We start from the raw sequence: 15,120 nt of genomic DNA on the forward strand, positions 1-15,120 counted from the left end.
GGAGAAGATAACCAACTTAACAAAAATTGTCATAATGCATGAATAGAGAATGAGAATGAAAATATTCACTTAAAAATCATTGATTTATTGTTTTCGTGCTTTTTAGATGTTCTTGTTCGTCTCCGAATTTTTTTAAAATACCTCTTCGCTAATTAATTAGCGAATCTAAGGGGCGCACAATCTGAAGGAAAAAAAAAAACAGTTCGCATCCTTTATAAAATTTAATATTTTTGTATCTCCACCTTCTTTCGCCTCTATTTTATAAGGTTCACATTATAGTATACGAACAGTTTTTTTTCCCAGTTTTTTCTATTTACATACTCGCATCCTACGTTGCGAGGGGTAGAATTGGAAAACCGTAGGGAGCGTGAAAGACTCGGGGGCGCGGAAAAAAAAAAGTCAAAATTATTTATTCACATAATTCCTTTTATACAATGGTATATGGGCTTATTAGAAAGCCCAAAACACCCCTACAATTACTAATACACCCCACACAACTAATGATAGCACCTAAAATTGAATTACCATCTAATAATTATTTACTCAAGTATTTTTTTTTCTTTCTTAAACACATATTCGTTGTACAAAGCAGCACCAAACTCACCAATTTGAAAAGAAAAAAAATGTATTAAAGAAAAATAAACTCCTCTATTCAAATTGAATGACTATCATTTCTTTTATTTCTATATTACCACATAACGTTTACACGAAGTTAACCCTTCCCTCTAAATTATCAAACAGATCCAAAAAAATATTATTATTGACATAAAGGATTCCTCTTTTAACACTAACATTGTATTTTATTTTATTTTATTTTATTTTTTATAAATAACATTGTATTTTAATAGTGAACACTTAGAGCAATTTGTGTATGTGTAATTTACCATTAACATAGCACATAATATATACATGTACAAATTAATAGATAGATTATATAAATAAAGCAAAAATTATTTAAGCTGAATTGACCTATAAGTGATTTGTTATACCATATACCAACCAAACTGTTGTGAATTCGAACCAAAAACCACACCAATAACCAATAGTTAAAACCAACTATCTATAGTGTGTGGGACAAATGGATTGAAGCAACCAAATCAACAATGGATGAGCAATTAAACACAAAAGCTAAAACTATAAAAGCGATAAAGAACACGATATTTGTTTACCCAGTTCGGTCCAATAATGACCTAGTCTGGGGGAGAGAGAGCTCTCCGTTCCACTATCAATAGAATACTTGATTACACATGAGATTCATAGAGTTACAAGAATTAATCCTAATTCTACCCTTTGCCCGAATCTCTCCCCGTGACCAAGAGATTCTATGAAAAGTGACTACCAAGGTGTTTAGATTGTTATCCCAACCCTAGAGTATACCCAAGAATGTTTTCTTATAACCCTAGACTGTTGTTGGCTGCACAAACCCTAAAAAACCCCTTCTCCCACATCAGAAACGCAAAACAGCATATTTATAATCGAGCTGGCGCCCCGCTCCAGTTGCCCTGCGCCCCGCGCAGACTAACAGAAGCAAACAGGCAATTCCAGACCTCTCCCTGCGCCCCGCGCAGACTAACAGAAGCAAACAGGCAATTCCAGACCTCTCCTGGCGCCTGGGCGCCACTGCACTGCTAGAATTTCCAGTTTCTTCAGCTTCTCCTGTTTCTGAGTTTTCAAGGCAATTTACAACAATCTCCACCTTGCCTTTAAAACGATGGTGATGTCAACTTCCCATCAACCACCGTGCTGCTCCACCTTGAACTACCATCCAAGACACCAGATCAAATCCAAGTCCCACTCGAATCTTGATCTTGACACCAACCTTCACTTGCTTCCAACAACCATTGCTAGACTCACAAGCTTCCCGGTTTGAACCTCCTTCCTTCATCCCTCGGAACGCCTTCCGCCCTCATGAAGTTCTTGCTTCCCACTACCATAGGATTTTAGGTAGCTTCACAAGTTTACACCATCCCCTCTTCGAACCCCGGAATGTTCCTTTCCGTACTCCCGAAGAAACGCTTGCTTCCGACTATCCATGGAATTTTAGAATAATCCTACAAGCCTCACCACCCTCTTCGAACCCCGGAATGCCTTCCGTCCTCTCGAAGATTTGCTTGCCTCCAACCAACCTTGGAATTTTAGGTGGTTCCACAAGCCGCAACCTCAAACTCTCCTCGTATCCAACTACCTCCAATAGTCCTACAAGTTACCAAGTTTGATCACCATTGCTTCCAATTGCCTCCCCGAAGATATTTCAAGTTTTGCACTTCTTCGGCCACAATCAAAACATAACCCACAAGGTCACCATAGCCATACCACTTTGGTGTACCGCCACCTCAAACCGAGATTCCTCCACCAAATCCTTAAACCGGTATATCCACTATGTCTTCCACCTTGTACAAAAATTCAACTACTCCGAAACACACTTCAAGTAATTGTTAGTCTCCAACACTTCCAATTTAGTTTCAACCACCTAGTAAACTTCATTTTACTAGAATTACTAAATCCATGTCACTGACAAATACCAACCCGAAGTTTCACAACTCAACCATATCATGAGAAACACAACTAGTAACAAATGCATATCCAATAGTAGAACCAACTATCTTTGCATCAAAAGTTCAAGAATATACCTCACATCATGTAATAAAGAAACAACCATACCTTGAACCTCACAAGCTTTCCCGTCTCCATGATGAACTACTCCACCTTCAACTAGCTCTAGGAATCAAAATACTCCTTCTTCAAACACATGTGATCAGAGCATCCAAAGTCCACGACTTAAGCTCCACCAATTCCCAACTTCACCACACTAGCATCTCCGCATTCTCACAATAGTAATGTTGTTGTTTCAAAACGTAGCCCCGAGTATTATTCCACCGCCTCTCCAGGCCGATGCCGAGTATTGTTCCACCGCCTCTCCAGGCCGGAGTCGAGTATTATTACCACCGCCTCTCCAGGCTGATACTGAGTATTGTTACCACCGCCTCTCCAGGCTGATACTGAGTATTGTTACCACCGCCTCTCCAGGCTGACCCTGTTCTTCACCATCGCGATCTCCATTAGCTTTTTACCTCCGAGGCACCGGATAACAACACACCATGTTTTATCCATCATCCCAGACATTGAAATTGATCTTGCTCTTATCTTCACTTTCCACAATTCCCAATTGTTTCCGGAAAGTCCCTCGATAACCCATCTTGAATCCATGGTACTTAATCCGTTTAACCCTTTGCCCCACGGTGGGCGCCAATTGTTGTGAATTCGAACCAAAAACCACACCAATAACCAATAGTTAAAACCAACTATCTATAGTGTGTGGGACAAATGGATTGAAGCAACCAAATCAACAATGGATGAGCAATTAAACACAAAAGCTAAAACTATAAAAGCGATAAAGAACACGATATTTGTTTACCCAGTTCGGTCCAATAATGACCTAGTCTGGGGGAGAGAGAGCTCTCCGTTCCACTATCAATAGAATACTTGATTACACATGAGATTCATAGAGTTACAAGAATTAATCCTAATTCTACCCTTTGCCCGAATCTCTCCCCGTGACCAAGAGATTCTATGAAAAGTGACTACCAAGGTGTTTAGATTGTTATCCCAACCCTAGAGTATACCCAAGAATGTTTTCTTATAACCCTAGACTGTTGTTGGCTGCACAAACCCTAAAAAACCCCTTCTCCCACATCAGAAACGCAAAACAGCATATTTATAATCGAGCTGGCGCCCCGCTCCAGTTGCCCTGCGCCCCGCGCAGACTAACAGAAGCAAACAGGCAATTCCAGACCTCTCCTGGCGCCTGGGCGCCACTGCACTGCTAGAATTTCCAGTTTCTTCAGCTTCTCCTGTTTCTGAGTTTTCAAGGCAATTTACAACAATCTCCACCTTGCCTTTAAAACGATGGTGATGTCAACTTCCCATCAACCACCGTGCTGCTCCACCTTGAACTACCATCCAAGACACCAGATCAAATCCAAGTCCCACTCGAATCTTGATCTTGACACCAACCTTCACTTGCTTCCAACAACCATTGCTAGACTCACAAGCTTCCCGGTTTGAACCTCCTTCCTTCATCCCTCGGAACGCCTTCCGCCCTCATGAAGTTCTTGCTTCCCACTACCATAGGATTTTAGGTAGCTTCACAAGTTTACACCATCCCCTCTTCGAACCCCGGAATGTTCCTTTCCGTACTCCCGAAGAAACGCTTGCTTCCGACTATCCATGGAATTTTAGAATAATCCTACAAGCCTCACCACCCTCTTCGAACCCCGGAATGCCTTCCGTCCTCTCGAAGATTTGCTTGCCTCCAACCAACCTTGGAATTTTAGGTGGTTCCACAAGCCGCAACCTCAAACTCTCCTCGTATCCAACTACCTCCAATAGTCCTACAAGTTACCAAGTTTGATCACCATTGCTTCCAATTGCCTCCCCGAAGATATTTCAAGTTTTGCACTTCTTCGGCCACAATCAAAACATAACCCACAAGGTCACCATAGCCATACCACTTTGGTGTACCGCCACCTCAAACCGAGATTCCTCCACCAAATCCTTAAACCGGTATATCCACTATGTCTTCCACCTTGTACAAAAATTCAACTACTCCGAAACACACTTCAAGTAATTGTTAGTCTCCAACACTTCCAATTTAGTTTCAACCACCTAGTAAACTTCATTTTACTAGAATTACTAAATCCATGTCACTGACAAATACCAACCCGAAGTTTCACAACTCAACCATATCATGAGAAACACAACTAGTAACAAATGCATATCCAATAGTAGAACCAACTATCTTTGCATCAAAAGTTCAAGAATATACCTCACATCATGTAATAAAGAAACAACCATACCTTGAACCTCACAAGCTTTCCCGTCTCCATGATGAACTACTCCACCTTCAACTAGCTCTAGGAATCAAAATACTCCTTCTTCAAACACATGTGATCAGAGCATCCAAAGTCCACGACTTAAGCTCCACCAATTCCCAACTTCACCACACTAGCATCTCCGCATTCTCACAATAGTAATGTTGTTGTTTCAAAACGTAGCCCCGAGTATTATTCCACCGCCTCTCCAGGCCGATGCCGAGTATTGTTCCACCGCCTCTCCAGGCCGGAGTCGAGTATTATTACCACCGCCTCTCTAGGCTGATACTGAGTATTGTTACCACCGCCTCTCCAGGCTGATACTGAGTATTGTTACCACCGCCTCTCCAGGCTGACCCTGTTCTTCACCATCGCGATCTCCATTAGCTTTTTACCTCCGAGGCACCGGATAACAACACACCATGTTTTATCCATCATCCCAGACATTGAAATTGATCTTGCTCTTATCTTCACTTTCCACAATTCCCAATTGTTTCCGGAAAGTCCCTCGATAACCCATCTTGAATCCATGGTACTTAATCCGTTTAACCCTTTGCCCCACGGTGGGCGCCAATTGTTGTGAATTCGAACCAAAAACCACACCAATAACCAATAGTTAAAACCAACTATCTATAGTGTGTGGGACAAATGGATTGAAGCAACCAAATCAACAATGGATGAGCAATTAAACACAAAAGCTAAAACTATAAAAGCGATAAAGAACACGATATTTGTTTACCCAGTTCGGTCCAATAATGACCTAGTCTGGGGGAGAGAGAGCTCTCCGTTCCACTATCAATAGAATACTTGATTACACATGAGATTCATAGAGTTACAAGAATTAATCCTAATTCTACCCTTTGCCCGAATCTCTCCCCGTGACCAAGAGATTCTATGAAAAGTGACTACCAAGGTGTTTAGATTGTTATCCCAACCCTAGAGTATACCCAAGAATGTTTTCTTATAACCCTAGACTGTTGTTGGCTGCACAAACCCTAAAAAACCCCTTCTCCCACATCAGAAACGCAAAACAGCATATTTATAATCGAGCTGGCGCCCCGCTCCAGTTGCCCTGCGCCCCGCGCAGACTAACAGAAGCAAACAGGCAATTCCAGACCTCTCCCTGCGCCCCGCGCAGACTAACAGAAGCAAACAGGCAATTCCAGACCTCTCCTGGCGCCTGGGCGCCACTGCACTGCTAGAATTTCCAGTTTCTTCAGCTTCTCCTGTTTCTGAGTTTTCAAGGCAATTTACAACACAAACAATTCCACAACTTTCATACTTTGTAACTCTAAGATGACCTAAATATATGTTTATAAAATAGAGGCAATCATTACTTTACAAGTCGGTTTTATAAGGATGAGTTAAGCCGAATTTTATATTCTAAGAGTAACTACACAAATTTCACCTACTTCAAACCAAATTTCCCAAACAATTCCACAACTTTCATAGTTTGCAACTAACTACAAATCTTGTTTCTGGATGTGGAGAGGTGGAGTCGGCTCATCACTTATTCCTCTCCTGCAGCATATACGGTTCTCTTTGGGCTTTGGTTCGATCGTGGATTGGTGTTCCTATGGTGGACTACACTACTTTGGGTGATCATTTTGTCCAGTTTACTTCTTCAGCAGACAATTCTCGTGCACGACATTCTTTTATGCAACTTATTTGACTTGCTTGTGTTTGGATTATATGGACGGAAAGAAATCATAGATTATTCGGCGGCTCAACACGTACTTGTCACCAATTGTTGGATAAGATCAAACTGTTTTCCTATAGGTGGTTGAAGAAGACGAGTGTGTCTTTAGTCTCAAACTACCATAGCTGGGGTGGTCTGATCCTTTATTTTGTTTGGGCCTTGTATGATTTGTTGTATGGTTCTTTCCATGACTCTCTTTAATTTGGGTGAATGAAAAAGTTCTTTCCATAATTATTTGGAATTGCATAAAGTGTTTGCCGAAAATGTTCTTCATATGCTTGTTCTTTTTACCTTATACCATGGCATGCCACAATATGAATATTTCTTGATCATTTCTCTTCCGACCCCCTCATTTCTTTTCTACCCCCTGAATTTCCGTTTTTCCCCATGGAGGGTACTACGGTTTATACGAACCGAAGGAATTTGACATGCTGATAAACTTCGGTAACCACTTACCGAAATCCGGGCCATTTCAGTTCGCAGGTACCGAAACAATTATTTCGGTAAACTTCTGCCGAAAATGGCCTAATTCCAGCGACCCAATGAAATTTTCGATAACAACGTACCGAAATCTAGGACTTTTCGGTTCGCAGATACCGAACAAGCTGACATTCGGTTTCTGTGTACCGAAAATGCTAATGTTCGGTTCGCAGTTATCGAAATGGTCTAATATTTGGCTTCGGTGAATATAAACCGAAGTTTTTTGGCAAATATTTTTCAAACCGCAAGAGGCAAAATGAGATTTTTGGGGGGTATAAAAGAAATGTGGGGGTCGAGAGAGAAATGATCATATTTCTTGCCACAACAACAACGGTCGCTCACATTATGCAAAATTTGTAAGCGTTAAACAAGGCCACCATCTCTAAGCAAAGTGATATGAGTTTATCTCTGATATAATTGTTTCTAATATTTTTCATTTCATCTTGGACATGTATATATTATTTCAAGAGGTTGTAGAATTGGGGTATGATATTAATGTGTCATGGTCTAATTATCTGGGAGAGAACCCCAATTTTTGGTTGAGGCAGTGGTGGAACCACGGTACTTGCTCGTACTCCTGTTATATTCCAAAATTGGTTTGGACTATATTGGGAAAACGAACATTTATCTTGTTTGTACCATTGTCTCGACTAAAAATTGAAATTGTTCTCATATGATTGGGCCACAGCACATTAATATCATTTTCAAATTCTGCAACCTGGTGAAATAATATGTTATTCAAAATTAAATGAAAAATATTAGAAGCAATTATATAAGATATAATTAAATATAATTAAACTCACATCACTTATTATTCCTGTTACTCAACCAAGTTTATGCAAAAAAAAAAAAAAGCTACCATTTCTTTCTTCTTCTTCTTTTTTTTTTTTTTTGTAAAAAAACCAAGTTTATTCATAACCTAAGATGCTATATGGTTAGAAATGATAGTGACATATTTTTGAGTTAATTTAGAAATGGAGATGTGGAAGGGGAAGGGAAGGGGATAGTCGAGTGAGCTGGTGACGGGTGTGTGGGTTAAATCAGAAATTAAATTGATCTAATGGAAAGCTTTTTAAGTCAGGGGTATTTTAATACTTTTAAATATAATCAATACTTTTACTACTCGTCATTTTCAACCACCTGTAGAAAAAAATCTTGATCTTGTCCAACATATGATGCACTGAGTTTATTGAGCCTCTGAACAATCTATGGTTTCTTTCGGTCCATACAACCCACACAACAGCAAGCCATATAAGTTGCATGAAAGAACGTCGTGCTCAAAGACCCCCTGCTGAACCTGTAAACTGAACAAAGTGATCGGAAAGAGTCTAAGCAGTCACCAGAGAAGAGTCAATCCAGGAGCTGACAAGAGACCAAAGGGCACCAAAAGTGCTGCAAGAAAGGAATAAGTGATGAGCCGACTCCACCCCTCCACAGCCAGAAACACAATGATGGGCCGCCTCAGATAAGATCCCTCGAGTAACCAGGTTTGCTTTGGTAGGTAACCTGTCCCGCAAGAGTCGCTAGGCAAAGATAGAAACCTTCAAAGGAACCTGGCGGTGCCAAATAAGACCTGACGCAACATCCAAAGTAACTGCATCCTGCGTCGTCAAAATCAGATATGCTCCACGAACAGTATAACCATCATCCAAGTCAGACTGCCACTGCCACCTATCGGAAACATGATCCTGCAAAGAGAGGGTAAAAAGTTGAAATTCTGGTATTACTAGAATGATGTTGCCTAAGATGTCCCAACAACTACTTTGTGAATAATGTTGTTTTCTATTGTTGGCACATCTTATATAACATATAAAAACTGACAGAGAATAAATAAATGACACAAGTAATTGTTAACCCAGTTCAGCCAACTGCCTACTCTGGGGGATACCAATCCAGGAAGGAAATCCACTAATAGCTCTAGTTACTAAGACCTCCAGCAAACCCTAGGATTTACGCCTTAAACTAAGACCTCCAGCAAACCCTTGGTTTACGCCTTATAACCTCGACACTACTCATGCAACTTCTGCCTAGGAACTCCTAGACATGAGATCCCATCTCACTTCCACTCACACAACACAACCTGTGTTGATTATACAATGTTAAGAATGATGTGGCGACAACTTGCCAAGACAACACTTCACTTTTGCTTAAAAGCTTCAAGTGAATCACACACGGTAAACTCCGTACTTCAAAGCTTAGGAGTAACCTTAAAATAATAAACTTACTTCTTAACTCGTGTTATAGAATCCACAAGCAAGAATTACAATCAAACAATAAAAGACTCAACAAAGACTCAATATGTGTAACTAATATTTTTCAATGAGATTCTTAGTCTTGAGCTTGGTCTTCGTATATATAATGATCTAGCACGCTCCTCTTTCTTCATTACTGATAGGACGCTCCTTGTAGCTCATAAAAGGTGATCTGATTTTCTTTTGATCTTCATCAAGAATGTATAGAAACTTTCCAAAAGTGTTTAAGGACTTTATAGGATAATTGTGATCATACCGTTGTAACATTAAGTCTTATCTTATCCTTAAAGCTCCTGATCAGATCAAATCTCCATTGAGCGTGCTCTTTAAGTGGATTTCCATATATAGCAGATGCTCTCATAAATGCGCGAGATTTCCTTGAATAAATATGATGTTGTAACATGTTTTCCAACATCTTGTTAGTATATTTGTTTTAGCAAAATTAAGCCAATTCAAATATCCAACAATCTCCCCCTTTGGCAATTTTTGGCTAAAACAATTTCAGGCCATTACCTTTGAGAGATATAAAGAGCGCAATCCTTCAAATCACCATGGTCACACAAAAGAAGGAATGTTAGAGCATCATTTAAACAAAATTTCACATAGGTGAAAAATATATGCATCAGAGGCAGCAGCAGCAGAGTTATCATCAAATAGCCTCGAGCAAAATAAAACGTGGTATCAGAGCAAAGCATATATCATATGTCATCAAAGGTGTTGTGACATATGGGAGCACATCTTCTAGCACATGTTCGTCCAATCAGGGCAGCATCCATTCAGTAGCAAACTCCCCCTGACTTCATCAGCTTGTGCATCATCTCAGGGTAAAATTTTTACTCCCCCTGAATACTTGCTTACTGCTACTTAAAAACATGTCATAACAAAAGACACAACAACATGTAGCAGAAACAAACAAATCAAAGTACTACTCCCCCTTTTTAGCCACAAAATGTGCCAAAACAGGAAAGTTAAGTATCCAAATGTGCAGAATTAAAAGTACAGACCATGCACTCAGAAGGTGCTAAAATCTAGGGCACAAACACACCCACAAACCAAAAAACAAAGTGCAGTAAAAACAGTAAAAAGATTACAAAATCATTCATCATCACTGCTATCAGAAGCTTCATCCTCATCTGTAGCAGTATCATATCCTTCATCCTCATCTGCATTGTTTTGTTCACCTGCAGCAGCCACATCTGCACTAGCTTTGACAGGTATTTCATCAGCTTCCAATCCTTTAATCATCTTCAAGAACACATTCTTCCTTTCCTCAAGCTCAGCCTGCTGTTTATCAATGTCCTGACATTGAACTTTCAAACCAGCAATAATCTCCCTTTTGGTCATAACACCAGCTCCAGCAGCAGATGTCCCAACATGATCAGTAACATTGTGATTACCAAAGAGCTTATGATGAAAAGTAAAACCAGATTCCCTTTTCTTGGGAGTGTCAGTCACAACCTTAATGTCTGGATATTGGGCCAAGATAATTCCACATAACAACGAGGGAAATGCTATTGGCATTTTCACAGCTGTTGATCTAATATGCTTAATGGTTTGATCAAAAATAAAGGTTCCATAGTCATAATCAAACTTGGTTCCTACAGCATATATAAATCTACCCAGGTTTGTAGCAACATTGGTTGCATGCTTGGTTGGCACCCAATTTGTTGACCCTATCCTATTGAGGATGGCATATTTGACATTCAATTTACTAGTGGGTATCAGCTTCTTCGTGGGCCAGACCTTAACCTTACCAGCAGTTATCTCAGCACTTACAGCATCATTGGCAACCTCTAATTCAGCCTTAGGTTCTACAGACCTACCTAAGTAACTATTGATCACAACAGGAGAAAAATTGATACATTTACCTCTGACAAAAACTTTGTGGTAGTCCTTGCTCAGTGGGTTATCACATTCTTCAGGGATGTTCACTAGAAACTCTTTCACCAGCAGCTCATAGCAGGGACTGAAGTCACAGACTGTCTTCATCAGACCAGCTTCCTTAATGTAGTCAAAGATGTCTTGACATTTGAGAGCATCTTTGGTCAGTTCCCTTTCAACGGCCAATCTCCTTTGGTAAATGTAGTCCCATCTCAGTGCAAAGGCAGCACGATGGAAGGAGATGTTATCACAGGGGGCTTCTTCAATACCTTGAGGAACCTTCTTTGCAGTAGCCTTCTTAGGGTTTGGAGATGAGATGTTAGCAACATCTTCAGCAACATCATAATCTGAGTCACTGGATGACTCCTTCTTTCTCTTCAGTGTCTCCTTCTTCTTGACAGGAGGGGAGAGAACTTTGCTCCAACCTTTGACTGGTCCAACACCTTTTGTTTTCACTCTTGGTGCAGGAGTCTTGCTTGCAGTGGCCACAGCCTTCCCTGTACAACTTCTCAACCTTTTTGTTATACCACTAGTAGGTTTTGCAGCAGTCTTGGTGGTGACATAATCATCAACATCTACTACATCTCTCTCTGTTTCCTTCTCAGCTTCTTCAGGCTTGTCAGCTTCAATCTCTTGCTCTTCTGTGGGTATTGACTGGTTACTTTCCTCAGATTGAGTGTCCCCTTCATCATCAGAAGTACCCTCATCAGCAGTTCCAGTTTCTTCATCTGTGGACTCAGATGTTGTGGCAGTTGTCTCAACATCCTTTTCAGCAACAGTTTCCTTCACATGTTCTTCCTCAGCAGTTGCAGTTTCAACTTCTTCATTCTCATTCAAGGATGTTTCAACATCCTTCATAACAACTTCCTCAGTAACAACATGGGTTGATTTTTCAGCCACCATCTCAGCAATTGTTGGTGATTTTTCAGAAATATTAGGATCAACCTCTGTAGGAGTGTCTTCCATCTCAGTATCAACAGGCAAATTATTCAGATCTCTCTTCTCAGCATCAGATCCCAAATTATCTTGATTAGGGTTTCCAGCAATTGAAATAAGTGTTTCAACAACTTCAGAGACAGATTTAGGGTTCTGAGATTCTACTTCGGTTGCTTTCTCGGATGTGTTAACATTCGATTCAAAAACCAAATCGGACATAGACAGAGCAAACTTAGATTTATAATCCCTTCTATTCCTTTTAGAAGTTCCTTTACTAGATTTAACAGTCGAAGGAGAGATATCATCACTCACTTTTGAAGTTTCTTTCTTTTCAGCAGTTTTTCCTTTCCCTTTCTTCTCAGCGACATTTGTTTGGGCTTTAGATTTGGAAGCACGAACAGTTGTAACAGGTACAGCATCCTTGATGATTAGTGCCTTTGATCGAGAAGAACGACCGGACTTTGTAGTTTGGGAAGATTCAGACATGTTTGAATGATGATTTTTGAGGTTTAGGAAGTTGAATGGATGAAAGTTGAAGTTGGAAGTGGAAGAATAGGGTTCACGATAAAAAATTAGGATTTGAGTGAAAGTATATTGATTGCGTGTACAGACACATTTAAGGAAAGTTTGTAATGATTTCCCTAGATTAGCGTGCATTGAATGATGGGAGAGAAAACGGTTTCCTTTTGCACGCCTCAACTGCTGTAACTGCTATGCTTCTTCATGCAGGCAAATTCCCAATTTGCCCCTCAAAAATTCAAACTGATTAGCATCAAGCGCCTTTGTAAAAATGTCAGCTAGCTGTTCACTTGTACCAATGTGCTTGAGTTCCACACAATTGTCTTCAACAAGGTCTCTGATGAAATGATGCCTGATGTCTATGTGTTTGGTTCTTGAGTGTTGAACTGGATTCTTTGATATATTGATTGCACTCAAGTTGTCACAATATAATGTCATGACATCTTGGTCGACATTATATTCTTTCAGCATCTGTTTCATCCACATCAACTGTGAACAACTGCTACCTGCAGCTATGTATTCAGCCTCTGCAGTGGATAGAGACACACAATTCTGCTTCTTGCTGAACCATGAGATCAAGTTGTCACCCAAAAAGAAGCATCCTCCTGAGGTACTCTTCCTATCATCAGCACTTCCAGCCCAATCTGCATCACAATACCCTATCAAAGTAGAATTCTTTGTCTGGGAGTACAGAATCCCATAATCACTGGTGCCCTTTATATATTTCAGAATCCTTTTGACCTGTACAAGATGGCTCATCTTTGGCTTGGCTTGATATCTTGCACAAACACCCACAGCAAAGGTGATGTCTGGTCTACTGGCTGTAAGATACAATAGACTGCCAATCATGCTCCTGTATAGGCTTTGATCAACATCAATGCCATTTTCATCTTTGGTTAGCTTTAGATGAGTAGCAGCTGGTGTTCTCTTGTGTGCTGCAGTGTCCATTCCAAACTTTTTGATCATGTTCTTCGCATACTTGCTTTGAGAGACAAATATGGTGTCTTCCATTTGTTTTACTTGCAGACCAAGGAAATATGTCAGCTCACCTACCAAACTCATTTCAAACTCTGATTGCATTTGTTGTACAAAATGTTGCACCATCTTTTCAGACATTCCACCAAATACTATGTCATCAACATAAATCTGGGCAATCATCAGCTTCTCTTCTTGTTCTTTAACAAACAGGGTTTTGTCATGGCCTCCTTTTCTGTATCCTTGACTAACAAGAAAATTTGTCAGCCTTTCATACCAGGCCCTTGGAGCCTGTTTCAGTCCATAAAGAGCCTTCTTCAGCTTGTACACATGATCAGGATTAGCAGGATCTACAAAACCTTTTGGCTGCTCCACATAAACTTCTTCATGTAAGTACCCATTAAGGAAGGCACTCTTGACATCCATTTGGTACAGCTTAAATTTGAAGATGCATGCTATACCAAGAAGTAGCCTAATAGATTCCAGTCTTGCAACTGGCGCAAATGTTTCATCAAAGTCAAGTCCTTCAACCTGAGTGTACCCTTGAGCCACTAACCTTGCCTTGTTTCTTGTTACAACACCATTTTCATCTGACTTGTTCTTGAACACCCATTTTGTGCCTATGACATTAACACCATTGGGTCTAGAAACAAGATCCCACACATCACTTCTCCTAAACTGAGTTAATTCATCTTGCATGGCTTCTATCCAGAACTCATCAGTGAGAGCCTCTTTTACATTTTTAGGCTCAACCTTTGAGACAAAACATGAATTAGTAACCACTTCATTTGTCCTTCTTGTAGCAATTCCCTGGTTAGGATTTCCTATGATGAGATCCTTGGGATGGTTCTTCTGTATTCTTATTGAAGGAACTTTACTCACAGGGCGAGGTGTAGGAATGGTTGATTCATCATCTGAATCTGATTCCTTTTCTGCTACAGCTTCTTCAGATGTTGGCAAAGTTGTTGCCACATCATCTTCAGTATCAGATGTTTTAGCAGATGTCAAATCATCTATCACAACATTGATAGATTCTACTATTACCTTAGTTCTCTGGTTGTAAACCCTGTAGGCCCTGCTGTTTGTTGAGTATCCAAGAAACAATCCTTCTTCACTTTTAGGATCCATTTTTCTTCTGTGCTCTCTATCAGATAGGATATAGCACTTACTTCCGAACACATGAAAGTGTTTGACAGTTGGTTTTCTGCCCTTCCACAGTTCATATAGTGTAGTAGAAGTTCCAGTTCTGAGTGTGACACGATTGTGAATATAACAAGCAGTATGCATAGCTTCAGCCCAGAATTGATATGGAAGATGTTTTGCATGCAACATCACTCTGGCTGACTCTTGTATTGTCCTGTTCTTCCTCTCAACAACACCATTTTGTTGAGGTGTGATTGGAGCTGAGAATTCATGCTTGATTCCTTCAGAGATGCAGAATTCAAGAAAGCTTGCATTCTCAAACTCTTTACCATGATCACTTCGTATCCTAACAATAGCAGAGTTC

Source organism: Trifolium pratense, linkage group LG5 (genome assembly GCF_020283565.1).
Source record: "Trifolium pratense cultivar HEN17-A07 linkage group LG5, ARS_RC_1.1, whole genome shotgun sequence".
Lineage (NCBI taxonomy): Eukaryota > Viridiplantae > Streptophyta > Magnoliopsida > Fabales > Fabaceae > Trifolium > Trifolium pratense.